The sequence below is a fragment of the Oncorhynchus keta genome, unplaced genomic scaffold (genome assembly GCF_023373465.1).
Source record: "Oncorhynchus keta strain PuntledgeMale-10-30-2019 unplaced genomic scaffold, Oket_V2 Un_contig_4043_pilon_pilon, whole genome shotgun sequence".
NCBI classification, from domain to species: domain Eukaryota; kingdom Metazoa; phylum Chordata; class Actinopteri; order Salmoniformes; family Salmonidae; genus Oncorhynchus; species Oncorhynchus keta.
Genome location: NW_026287573.1, coordinates 1 through 13,208, shown reverse-complemented (window position 1 = coordinate 13,208; position 13,208 = coordinate 1). Strand labels below are relative to the sequence as shown.

The 13,208-nt window shown below is 46.4% G+C and overlaps 1 long non-coding RNA gene across 2 annotated transcripts; it reads right to left on the bottom strand.

Moving 5' to 3' along the window:
• Positions 1–4,929: 4,929 nt before the first annotated feature.
• On the bottom strand, positions 4,930–11,279 carry LOC127924434 (uncharacterized). 2 transcript variants are annotated; one of them, XR_008117905.1, is made up of 3 exons: positions 11,162–11,279; positions 7,054–7,112; positions 4,930–4,959 (listed from the first exon to the last, which is right to left on the bottom strand). It is a non-coding gene; the product is annotated as an uncharacterized LOC127924434 (long non-coding RNA). The 2 variants fall into 2 exon arrangements; XR_008117904.1 differs by lacking the exon at positions 4,930–4,959 and adding an exon at positions 4,999–5,028.
• Between the last annotated feature and the right edge of the window lie 1,929 nt (positions 11,280–13,208).

The window sequence follows — 13,208 nt, the reverse complement described above, 5'->3', positions numbered from 1 at the left end:
AGAGAGAAAGACATCATACTGGTCCTATAGGACAGAGAGAAAGACATCATACTGGTCCTATAGGACAGAGAGAAAGACATCAGCATACTGGTCCTATAGGACAGAGAGAAAGACATCAGCATACTGGTCCTATAGGACAGAGGTCCTAGGAAAGAGACATCATACTGGTCCTATAGGACAGAGAGAAAGAGACATCATACTGGTCCTAGGACAGAGAGAAAGACATCATACTGGTCCTATAGGACAGAGAGAAAGACATCATACTGGTCCTATAGGACAGAGAGAAAGACATCATACTGGTCCTATAGGACAGAGAGAAAGACATCATACTGGTCCTATAGGACAGAGAGAAAGAATCATACTGGTCCTATACTGGGTCCTATAGGACAGAGAGAAAGACATGATACTGGTCCTATAGGACAGAGAGAAAGACATACTGGTCCTATAGGACAGAGAGAAAGAATCATACTGGTCCTATAGGACAGAGAGAAAGACATCACTGGTCCTATAGGACAGAGAGAAAGACATCATACTGGTCCTATAGGACAGAGAAAAGGCATCAGCATACTGGTCCTATAGGACAGAGAAAAGACATCATACTGGTCCTATAGGACAGAGAGAAAGACATCAGAATACTGGTCCTATAGGACAGAGAAAGACATCAGCATACTGGTCCTATAGGACAGAGAGACAGACATCATACTGGTCCTATACAGGACAGAGAAAGACATCAGCATACTGGTCCTATAGGACAGAGAGAAAGACATCAGCATACTGGTCCTATAGGACAGAGAAAGACATCAGCATACTGGTCCTATAGGACAGAGAGAAAGACATCATACTGGTCCTATAGGACAGAGAGAAAGACATCATACTGGTCCTATAGGACAGAGAAAGACATCAGCATACTGGTCCTATAGGACAGAGAGAAAGACAGCATACTGGTCCTATAGGACAGAGAAAGACATCAGCATACTGGTCCTATAGGACAGAGAAAGACATCAGCATACTGATCCTATAGGACAGAGAAAGACATCAGCATACTGGTCCTATAGGACAGAGAAAGACATCAGCATACTGGTCCTATAGGACAGAGAAAGACATCAGCATACTGGTCCTATAGGACAGAGAAAGACATCAGCATACTGGTCCTATAGGACAGAGAAAGACATCAGCATACTGGTCCTATAGGACAGAGAAAGACATCAGCATACTGGTCCTATAGGACAGAGAAAGACATCATACTGGTCCTATAGGACAGAGAGACAGACATCAGCATACTGGTCCTATAGGACAGAGAGAAAGACATCATACTGGTCCTATAGGACAGAGATAAAGACATCATACTGGTCCTATAGGACAGAGAGAAAGACATCATACTGGTCCTATAGGACAGAGAGAAAGACATCATACTGGTCCTATAGGACAGAGAAAAGACATCATACTGGTCCCATAGGACAGAGAGAAAGACATCATCATACTGGTCCTATAGGACAGAGAAAAGACATCAGCATACTGGTCCTATAGGACAGAGAAAGACATCAGCATACTGGTCCTATAGGACAGAGAAAGACATCAGCATACTGGTCCTATAGGACAGAGAAAGACATCAGCATACTGGTCCTATAGGACAGAGAGACAGACATCATACTGGTCCTATAGGACAGAGAAAGACATCAGCATACTGGTCCTATAGGACAGAGAGACAGACATCATACTGGTCCTATAGGACAGAGAAAGACATCAGCATACTGGTCCTATAGGACAGAGAAAGACATCAGCATACTGGTCCTATAGGACAGAGAAAAGACATCATACTGGTCCTATAGGACAGAGAGAGAGAGATCATACTGGTCCTATAGGACAGAGAGAAAGACATCATACTGGTCCTATAGGACAGAGAGAAAGACATCAGCATACTGGTCCTATAGGACAGAGAAAGACATCAGCATACTGGTCCTATAGGACAGAGAGAAAGACATCATACTGGTCCTATAGGACAGAGAGAAAGACATCATACTGGTCCTATAGGACAGAGAAAGACATCAGCATACTGGTCCTATAGGACAGAGAGAAAGACATCATACTGGTCCTATAGGACAGAGAAAGACATCAGCATACTGGTCCTATAGGACAGAGAGAAAGACATCATCATACTGGTCCTATATGACAGAGAGACAGACATCAGCATACTGGTCCTATAGGACAGAGAGAAAGACATCATACTGGTCCTATAGGACAGAGATAAAGACATCATACTGGTCCTATAGGACAGAGAGAAAGACATCATACTGGTCCTATAGGACAGAGAGAAAAACATCAGCATACTGGTCGTATAGGACAGAGAGACAGACATCAGCATACTGGTCCTATAGGACAGAGAAAGACATCAGCATACTGGTCGTATAGGACAGAGAGACAGACATCAGCATACTGGTCCTATAGGACAGAGAGACAGACATCATACTGGTCCTATAGGACAGAGAGACAGACATCATACTGGTCCTATAGGACAGAGAAAGACATCAGCATACTGGTCCTATAGGACAGAGAGAAAGACAGCATACTGGTCCTATAGGACAGAGAGAGAGACATCAGCATACTGGTCCTATAGGACAGAGAGACAGACATCAGCATACTGGTCCTATAGGACAGAGAGACAGACATCATACTGGTCCTATAGGACAGAGAGACAGACATCATACTGGTCCTATAGGACAGAGAAAGACATCAGCATACTGGTCCTATAGGACAGAGAGAAAGACATCAGCATACTGGTCCTATAGGACAGAGAAAGACATCAGCATACTGGTCGTATAGGACAGAGAGACAGACATCAGCATACTGGTCCTATAGGACAGAGAGAAAGACATCAGCATACTGGTCGTATAGGACAGAGAGACAGACATCAGCATACTGGTCCTATAGGACAGAGAGAAAGACATCAGCATACTGGTCGTATAGGACAGAGAGACAGACATCAGCATACTGGTCCTATAGGACAGAGAGAAAGACATCATACTGGTCCTATAGGACAGAGAGACAGACATCATACTGGTCCTATAGGACAGAGAAAGACATCAGCATACTGGTCCTATAGGACAGAGAGAAAGACATCATACTGGTCCTATAGGACAGAGAGAAAGACATCAGCATACTGGTCCTATAGGACAGAGAAAGACATCATACTGGTCCTATAGGACAGAGAAAGACATCAGCATACTGGTCCTATAGGACAGAGAAAGACATCATACTGGTCCTATAGGACAGAGAGAAAGACATCATACTGGTCCTATAGGACAGAGAGAAAGACATCATACTGGTCCTATAGGACAGAGAGACAGACATCATACTGGTCCTATAGGACAGAGAGAAAGACATCATCATACTGGTCCTATAGGACAGAGAGAGAGAGATCATACTGATCCTATAGGACAGAGAGAAAGACATCATACTGGTCCTATAGGACAGAGAGAGAGAGATCATACTGGTCCTATAGGACAGAGAGAAAGACATCATACTGGTCCTATAGGACAGAGAGAAAGACATCAGCATACTGGTCCTATAGGACAGAGAAAGACATCAGCATACTGGTCCTATAGGACAGAGAGAAAGACATCATACTGGTCCTATAGGACAGAGAGAAAGACATCATACTGGTCCTATAGGACAGAGAAAGACATCAGCATACTGGTCCTATAGGACAGAGAGAAAGACAGCATACTGGTCCTATAGGACAGAGAAAGACATCAGCATACTGGTCCTATAGGACAGAGAGAAAGACAGCATACTGGTCCTATAGGACAGAGAAAGACATCAGCATACTGGTCCTATAGGACAGAGAAAGACATCAGCATACTGGTCCTATAGGACAGAGAAAGACATCAGCATACTGGTCCTATAGGACAGAGAAAGACATCAGCATACTGGTCCTATAGGACAGAGAAAGACATCAGCATACTGGTCCTATAGGACAGAGAAAGACATCAGCATACTGGTCCTATAGGACAGAGAGACAGACATCATACTGGTCCTATAGGACAGAGAAAGACATCAGCATACTGGTCCTATAGGACAGAGAAAGACATCATACTGGTCCTATAGGACAGAGAGACAGACATCAGCATACTGGTCCTATAGGACAGAGAGAAAGACATCATACTGGTCCTATAGGACAGAGATAAAGACATCATACTGGTCCTATAGGACAGAGAGAAAGACATCATACTGGTCCTATAGGACAGAGAGAAAGACATCATACTGGTCCTATAGGACAGAGAGAAACACATCATACTGGTCCTATAGGACAGAGAGAAAGACATCATCATACTGGTCCTATAGGACAGAGAGAAAGACATCATCATACTGGTCCTATATGACAGAGAGACAGACATCAGCATACTGGTCCTATAGGACAGAGAGAAAGACATCATACTGGTCCTATAGGACAGAGAGAAAGACATCATACTGGTCCTATAGGACAGAGAGAAAGACATCAGCATACTGGTCGTATAGGACAGAGAGACAGACATCAGCATACTGGTCCTATAGGACAGAGAGAAAGACATCAGCATACTGGTCCTATAGGACAGAGAGACAGACATCATACTGGTCCTATAGGACAGAGAAAGACATCAGCATACTGGTCCTATAGGACAGAGAGAAAGACATCAGCATACTGGTCCTATAGGACAGAGAAAGACATCAGCATACTGGTCCTATAGGACAGAGAGAAAGACATCAGCATACTGGTCCTATAGGACAGAGAAAGACATCAGCATACTGGTCGTATAGGACAGAGAGACAGACATCAGCATACTGGTCCTATAGGACAGAGAGACAGACATCATACTGGTCCTATAGGACAGAGAGACAGACATCATACTGGTCCTATAGGACAGAGAGACAGACATCATACTGGTCCTATAGGACAGAGAGAAAGGCATCAGCATACTGGTCCTATAGGACAGAGAGACAGACATCATACTGGTCCTATAGGACAGAGAGAAAGGCATCAGCATACTGGTCCTATAGGACAGAGAGAAAGACATCATACTGGTCCTATAGGACAGAGAGAAAGACATCAGCATACTGGTCCTATAGGACAGAGAAAGACATCATACTGGTCCTATAGGACAGAGAAAGACATCAGCATACTGGTCCTATAGGACAGAGAAAAGACATCATACTGGTCCTATAGGACAGAGAGAAAGACATCATACTGGTCCTATAGGACAGAGAAAGACATCATACTGGTCGTATAGGACAGAGAGAAAGACATCATACTGGTCCTATAGGACAGAGAAAGACATCAGCATACTGGTCCTATAGGACAGAGAGACAGACATCATACTGGTCCTATAGGACAGAGAGAAAGACATCAGCATACTGGTCCTATAGGACAGAGAGAAAGACATCATACTGGTCCTATAGGACAGAGAGAAAGACATCAGCATACTGGTCGTATAGGACAGAGAGACAGACATCATACTGGTCCTATAGGACAGAGAGAAAGACATCATACTGGTCCTATAGGACAGAGAAAAGACATCATACTGGTCCTATAGGACAGAGAGAAAGACATCATACTGGTCCTATAGGACAGAGAGAAAGACATCATACTGGTCCTATAGGACAGAGAGAAAGACATCATACTGGTCCTATAGGACAGAGAGAAAGACATCATACTGGTCCTATAGGACAGAGAGAAAGACATCATACTGGTCCTATAGGACAGAGAGAAAGACATCATACTGGTCCTATAGGACAGAGAGACAGAGAGATTGAGACCCATCACACAGGTGTACATACCTCCGTCACACAGGTGTACATACCTCCGTCACACAGGTGTACATACCTCCGTCACACAGGTGTACATACCTCCGTCACACAGGTGTACATACCTCCGTCACACAGGTGTACATACCTCCGTCACACAGGTGTACATACCTCCGTCACACAGGTGTACATACCTCCGTCACACAGGTGTACATACCTCCGTTATACAGGTGTACATACCTCCGTCACACAGGTGTACATACCTCCGTCACACAGGTGTACATACCTCCGTCACACAGGTGTACATACCTCCGTTATACAGGTGTACATACCTCCGTCACACAGGTGTACATACCTCCGTCACACAGGTGTACATACCTCCGTCACACAGGTGTACATACCTCCGTCACACAGGTGTACATACCTCCGTTATACAGGTGTACATACCTCCGTCACACAGGTGTACATACCTCCGTTATACAGGTGTACATACCTCCGTCACACAGGTGTACATACCTCCGTCACACAGGTGTACATACCTCCGTTATACAGGTGTACATACCTCCGTCACACAGGTGTACATACCTCCGTCACACAGGTGTACATACCTCCGTTATACAGGTGTACATACCTCCGTCACACAGGTGTACATACCTCCGTCACACAGGTGTACATACCTCCGTTATACAGGTGTACATACCTCCGTCACACAGGTGTACATACCTCCGTCACACAGGTGTACATACCTCCGTCACACAGGTGTACATACCTCCGTCACACAGTGGTACATACCTCCGTCACACAGTGGTACATACCTCCGTCACACAGTGGTACATACCTCCGTCACACAGGTGTACATACCTCCGTTATACAGGTGTACATACCTCCGTCACACAGGTGTACATACCTCCGTCACACAGGTGTACATACCTCCGTCACACAGGTGTACATACCTCCGTTATACAGGTGTACATACCTCCGTCACACAGGTGTACATACCTCCGTCACACAGGTGTACATACCTCCGTCACACAGGTGTACATACCTCCGTCACACAGGTGTACATACCTCCGTCACACAGGTGTACATACCTCCGTCACACAGGTGTACATACCTCCGTCACACAGTGGTACATACCTCCGTCACACAGGTGTACATACCTCCGTCACACAGGTGTACATACCTCCGTCACACAGGTGTACATACCTCCGTTATACAGGTGTACATACCTCCGTCACACAGGTGTACATACCTCAGTTATACAGGTGTACATACCTCAGTTATACAGGTGAGGATGATGAGACAGAGTCTAGCACTGTTGAGTCTGTGTTCATCTGGAGAGAGAGAGAGAGAGAGAGAGAGAGAGAGAGAGAGAGAGAGAGAGAGAGAGGAGATTCATAGGAATAAGGAGAGAGACAGGAAGGATGAAAGGACAGATGAGGGAGAGAGAGAGAGGGAGAGATATGAATCTGGCAAGCTCAATCAAAGTAGCATGAATAAGGAGAGGGGGAGGACAACTTGACAGCTGGTATCTTGAGAAAGGATTGAGAGAAGAAGGGTGGGAGAGAGATACACACTGAGGGAGAGATATGGACTGAAAACAAGCTCAATGAAAAGGCAAAGTAGCACGAATTGGGAAGGAGAGAGAGGGAGGACAACTTGACAGCTGGTATCTTGAGAAGAGGATTGAGAGAAGAAGAAAGGTGGGAAGAGAGGAGAAGAAAGGGGGGAAGAGAGGAGAAGAAAGGGAGGAAGAGAGGAGAAGAAAGGGAGGAAGAGAGAAGGGAGGAAGAGAGAAGGGAGGAAGAGAGAAGGGAGGAAGAGAGGAGAAGAAAGGGAGGAAGAGAGGAGAAGAAAGGGAGGAAGAGAGGAGAAGAAAGGAGGAAGAGAGGAGAAGAAAGGGAGGAAGAGAGGAAGAAGAAAGGGAAGAGAGAAGGAGGAAGAGAGGAGAAGAAAGGGAGGAAGAGAGGAGAAGAACGGGAGGAAGAGAGAAGGGAGAAGAGAGAGAAGAAAGGGGGGAAGAGAGGAGAAGAAAGGGAGGAAGAGAAGGAAGAGAGGAGAAGAAAGGAGGAAGAGAGGAGAAGAAAGGGGGGAAGAGAGAGAGAAAGGGGGAAGAGAGAAGGGAGGAAGAGAGAGAAGAAAGAAGGAAGAGAGGAGAAGAAAGGGAGGAAGAGAGAAGGGTTGAAGAGAGGAGAAGAAAGGGAGGAAGAGAGGAGAAGAAAGGGAGGAAGAGAGGAGAAAAAAGGGAGGATGAGAGGAGAAGAAAAAAGGGGGGAAGAGAGGAGAAGAAAGGGGGGAAGAGAGGAGAAGAAAGGCGGGAAGAGAGGAGAAGAAAGGCGGGAAGAGAGGAGAAGAAAGGGGGGAGGAGAAGAAAGGGAGGAAGAGAAGAGAAGAAAGGGAGGAAGTACTGAACAAGAAAATAAGGAATGAAAGTAAGTACATGATAGAGGGTATAGTGATAGAGAGAATAAATACACAGAGATAGAGAGTGACTGTGGAGGAGTATTTGATGAAGTGATAGAGGACAGAGATAGAGAGTCTGACTGTGGAGGAGTATTTGATGAAGTGATAGAGGACAGAGATAGAGAGAGTGACTGTGGAGGAGTATTTGATGAAGTGATAGAGAGAGTGACTGTGGAGGAGTATTTGATGAAGTGATAGAGGACAGAGAGATAGAGAGTGACTGTGGAGGAGTATTTGATGAAGTGATAGAGGACAGAGATAGAGAGAGTGACTGTGGAGGAGTATTTGATGAAGTGATAGAGGACAGAGAGAGAGAGTGACTGTGGAGGAGTATTTGATGAAGTGATAGAGGACAGAGATAGAGAGTGACTGTGGAGGAGTATTTGATGAAGTGATAGAGGACAGAGAGATAGAGAGTGACTGTGGAGGAGTATTTGATGAAGTGATAGAGGACAGAGAGATAGAGAGTGACTGTGGAGGAGTATTTGATGAAGTGATAGAGGACAGAGAGATAGAGAGTGACTGTGGAGGAGTATTTGATGAAGTGATAGAGGACAGAGAGATAGAGAGTGACTGTGGAGGAGTATTTGATGAAGTGATAGAGAGAGTGACTGTGGAGGAGTATTTGATGAAGTGATAGAGGACAGAGAGATAGAGAGTGACTGTGGAGGAGTATTTGATGAAGTGATAGAGGACAGAGAGATAGAGAGTGACTGTGGAGGAGTATTTGATGAAGTGATAGAGAACAGAGAGATAGAGTCTGCCTGTGGAGGAGTATTTGATGAAGTGATAGAGGACAGAGATAGAGAGTGACTGTGGAGGAGTATTTGATGAAGTGATAGAGGACAGAGAGATAGAGAGTGACTGTGGAGGAGTATTTGATGAAGTGATAGAGGACAGAGAGATAGAGAGTGACTGTGGAGGAGTATTTGATGAAGTGATAGAGGACAGAGATAGAGAGAGTGACTGTGGAGGAGTATTTGATGAAGTGATAGAGGACAGATAGAGAGAGTCTGACTGTGGAGGAGTATTTGATGAAGTGATAGAGGACAGAGAGAGAGAGAGTGACTGTGGAGGAGTATTTGATGAAGTGATAGAGGACAGAGATAGAGAGTGACTGTGGAGGAGTATTTGATGAAGTGATAGAGGACAGAGAGAGAGAGTGACTGTGGAGGAGTATTTGATGAAGTGATAGAGGACAGAGATAGAGAGTGACTGTGGAGGAGTATTTGATGAAGTGATAGAGGACAGAGAGATAGAGTCTGACTGTGGAGGAGTATTTGATGAAGTGATAGAGGACAGAGAGATAGAGAGTGACTGTGGAGGAGTATTTGATGAAGTGATAGAGGGTATATATAGAGATAGATCACGTGTTAACTCATTCCACGGAGGACTGAGTGTCTGTGGGTTTTCACTCCTCCCTTGGACTTCATTATTTTCTTGTTTAGACCTCCCAAGTGGCGCAGCGATCCAAAGCACTGCATCTCTGTGCAAGAGGCATCACTACAGACCCTGGTTCGAATCCTGGGCTGTATCACAACCGGACGTGATTGGGAGACACATAGGGCGGCCCACAATTGGCCCAGCATCGTTCGGGTTAGGGTTTGGCCGGGCTAGGCCGTGATTGGGAGACACATAGGGCAGCGCACAATTGGCCCAGCATCGTCCGGGTTAGGATTTGGCCGGGCTAGGCCGTGATTGGGAGACACATGGGGTCAAATGGCCGAGCATCGTTCGGGTTAGGGTTTGGCCGGGCTAGGCCGTGATTGGGAGACACATGGGGTCAAATGGCCCAGCATCGTTCGGGTTAGGGTTTGGCCGGGCTAGGCCGTGATTGGGAGACACATGGGGTCAATTGGCCCAGCATCGTTCGGGTTAGGGTTTGGCCGGGCCGTGATTGGGAGACACGATGCTGGGCCAATTGACCCCATGTGTCTCCCAATCACGGCCCGGCCAAACCCTAACCCGAACGCTGCTGGGCCAATTGACCCCATGTTCGGGTTAGGGTTTGGCCGGGCCGTAATTGGGAGACACATGGGGTCAATTGGCCCAGCATCGTTCGGGTTAGGGTTTGGCCGGGCCGTAATTGGGAGACACATGGGGTCAAATGGCCGAGCATCGTTCGGGTTTGGCCGGGCTAGGCCGTGATTGGGAGACACATGGGGTCAATTGCCCAGCATCGTTCGGGTTAGGGTTTGGCCGGGCCGTGATTGGGAGACACATGGGGTCAATTGGCCCAGCATCGTTCAGGTTAGGGTTTGGCCGGGCTAGGCCGTGATTGGGAGACACATGGGGTCAATTGGCCCAGCATCGTTCAGGTTAGGGTTTGGCCGGGCCGTGATTGGGAGACACATGGGGTCAATTGGCCCAGCATCGTTCAGGTTAGGGTTTGGCCGGGCTTGTGATTGTAAATAAGAATTTGTTCTTAACTAACTTGCCTAGTTAAAGGTTGAATACTTTTTTTTTAATGATTTGCTAAATTAAGCTCATAAATTAATAAGGAACTCCCCTCACCTGGTTGTCTAACCAAAAACCAGTGGGATGAGGTTGCCAGCCCTGATAGAGGCAGAGGTAACGAGAGAGAGAGAGACAGAGAGAGATAGAGAGAGATAGTGGTAGGTAGAGAGAGATAGAGAGAGAGAGATTAGTGTTAGATAGAGAGAGAGAGTGGTAGAGAGATAGAGAGATAGAGATAGTGGTAGAGAGATAGAGAGATAGAGATAGTGGTACAGAGAGATAGAGATAGTGGTAGAGAGATAGAGAGCTAGAGATAGTGGTACAGAGAGATAGAGAGATAGAGATAGTGGTAGAGAGATAGAGAGATAGAGAGAGATAGTGGTAGAGAGAGATAGAGAGGTAGAGAGATAGAGAGAGATAGTGGTAGAGAGAGATAGAGAGAGAGATAGCCGTGTATTTAAACCTTTGGTGTCCTGCATGACGATGGAGGAGTACTTGAGGAAGGTGATGAGCAGGTTACTGGTCTGAAGGTTAGGATCCAGGGGAAGTTCTGAAGAGTTCATCACTGGAAAGCAGGACACACAACGTTGGTTCAACATTACACTAATGTTATGTTGAAACGTTGAAAGATCCATTTGGGTAACAGCTAAGAACCTTACTGTGACTGTTTTCAAATGAAACTGTCAAAAAGAAACTAAAATCCCTTCTTGGCATCAAGCCAGGATTTAGCTCCACAGTCAGGGAGGGGTCTGGGTGGAGAACTGAAAATGTGCCGTTGTTGGCAGAAAAGCTTGGAACTCTCTTATTGGTCTATTAATTCATTTAGAGCCTGGTGATGTCACCAGAAAGGTCAAAACTCCACCCCACCAAAACAGACATTTCAAACAGCTCTTACACTAAAAGGGCATTAGCACCTTATCTAACAATTTCACAGCATTGTTCCAACCTCATAGTGGAAATATAAAGCACAGATCCTTTAACAGGGAGAGACCCCTCAACAACTCCAGGGAGAGACCCCTCAACAACTCCAGGGAGAGACCCCTCAACCTCACATCAACTCCAGGGAGAGACCCCTCAACAACTCCAGGGAGAGACCCCTCAACAACTCCAGGGAGAGACCCCTCAACAACTCCAGGGAGAGACCCCTCAACCCCTCAACAACTCCAGGGAGAGACCCCTCAACAACTCCAGGGAGAGACCCCTCAACCCCTCAACAACTCCAGGGAGAGACCCCTCAACCCCTCAACAACTCCAGGGAGAGACCCCTCAACCTCACAACTCCAGGGAGAGACCCCACAGCAACTCCAGGGGGAGACCCCACAGCAACTCCAGGGTGAGACCCCTCAACCTCACATCAACTCCAGGGAGAGACCCCACAGCAACTCCAGGGGAGACCCCACAGCAACTCCAGGGAGAGACCCCTCAACCTCACAACTCCAGGGAGAGACCCCACAGCAACTCCAGGGAGAGACCCCTCAACCTCACATCAACTCCAGGGAGAGACCCCTCAACCTCACATCAACTCCAGGGAGAGACCCCTCAACCTCACATCAACTCCAGGGAGAGACCCCTCAACGTCACATCAACTCCAGGGAGAGACCCCTCAACCTCACAACAACTCCAGGGAGAGACCCCTCAACCTCACATCAACTCCAGGGAGAGACCCCTCAACCTCACATCAACTCCAGGGAGAGACCCCTCAACCTCACAACAACTCCACTGAAACATCCATCACTGGTAGGTAGAGACACACGGCCATTTATGTTCAACAACGTTAATTTAACTTCATAGTAACATTAATGGAATGTTATTTGAATGTTGAACATTCAACCTAATAATGAGCTTTACTGTCGGTAGAGACAAGAAGAGAAGCTATGAAGTGATCCACTATTAGCTAGTCAAGACGCTATACGAGACAGTCAGGTGGATCTCACATCTCAGATGCTAGTTTCACAGATAAAACAGGAGCAACCACTTCTACTTCACCCCAGTCTCCTCCCTCCATTTTGATTTGTCCTCATCCCACCTGCCCTCCAATCCTGGATCAGGTCCAAGACGACTGGTTATGACATCATGGCCATGAGCCAGCCAAGCACATGGTCCACAGGGGGGAAAAGGGGGGGGTGTGTGTGTGTGTGTGTGTGTGTGTGTGTGTGTGTGTGTGTGTGTGTGTGTGTGTGTGTGTGTGTGTGTGTGTGTGTGTGTGTGTGTGTGTGTGTGTGTGTGTGGTGACATGGTTCTCTACCTGAAAGATTCATCTGTATTTGAAGCCAGTTCCGTTAATATTTCATACAGCAAATGGCTTTTAGCGAGAAACACACACCATGCATGTTTTAACAGTTACATTGCACGTGAACTGACCAGGTTCAGATTGTGTGTGTTCGTGTGGTGCACGTGTATGGAGGGGTTATCAAAAATGGACGGCCAAAAACAATGACGTATTTCTTTAAAACAGAATGTTTCAGACGCTTGTTAAAATGTTGCCTTCCATGTCCACTGGTTTTAAGGGG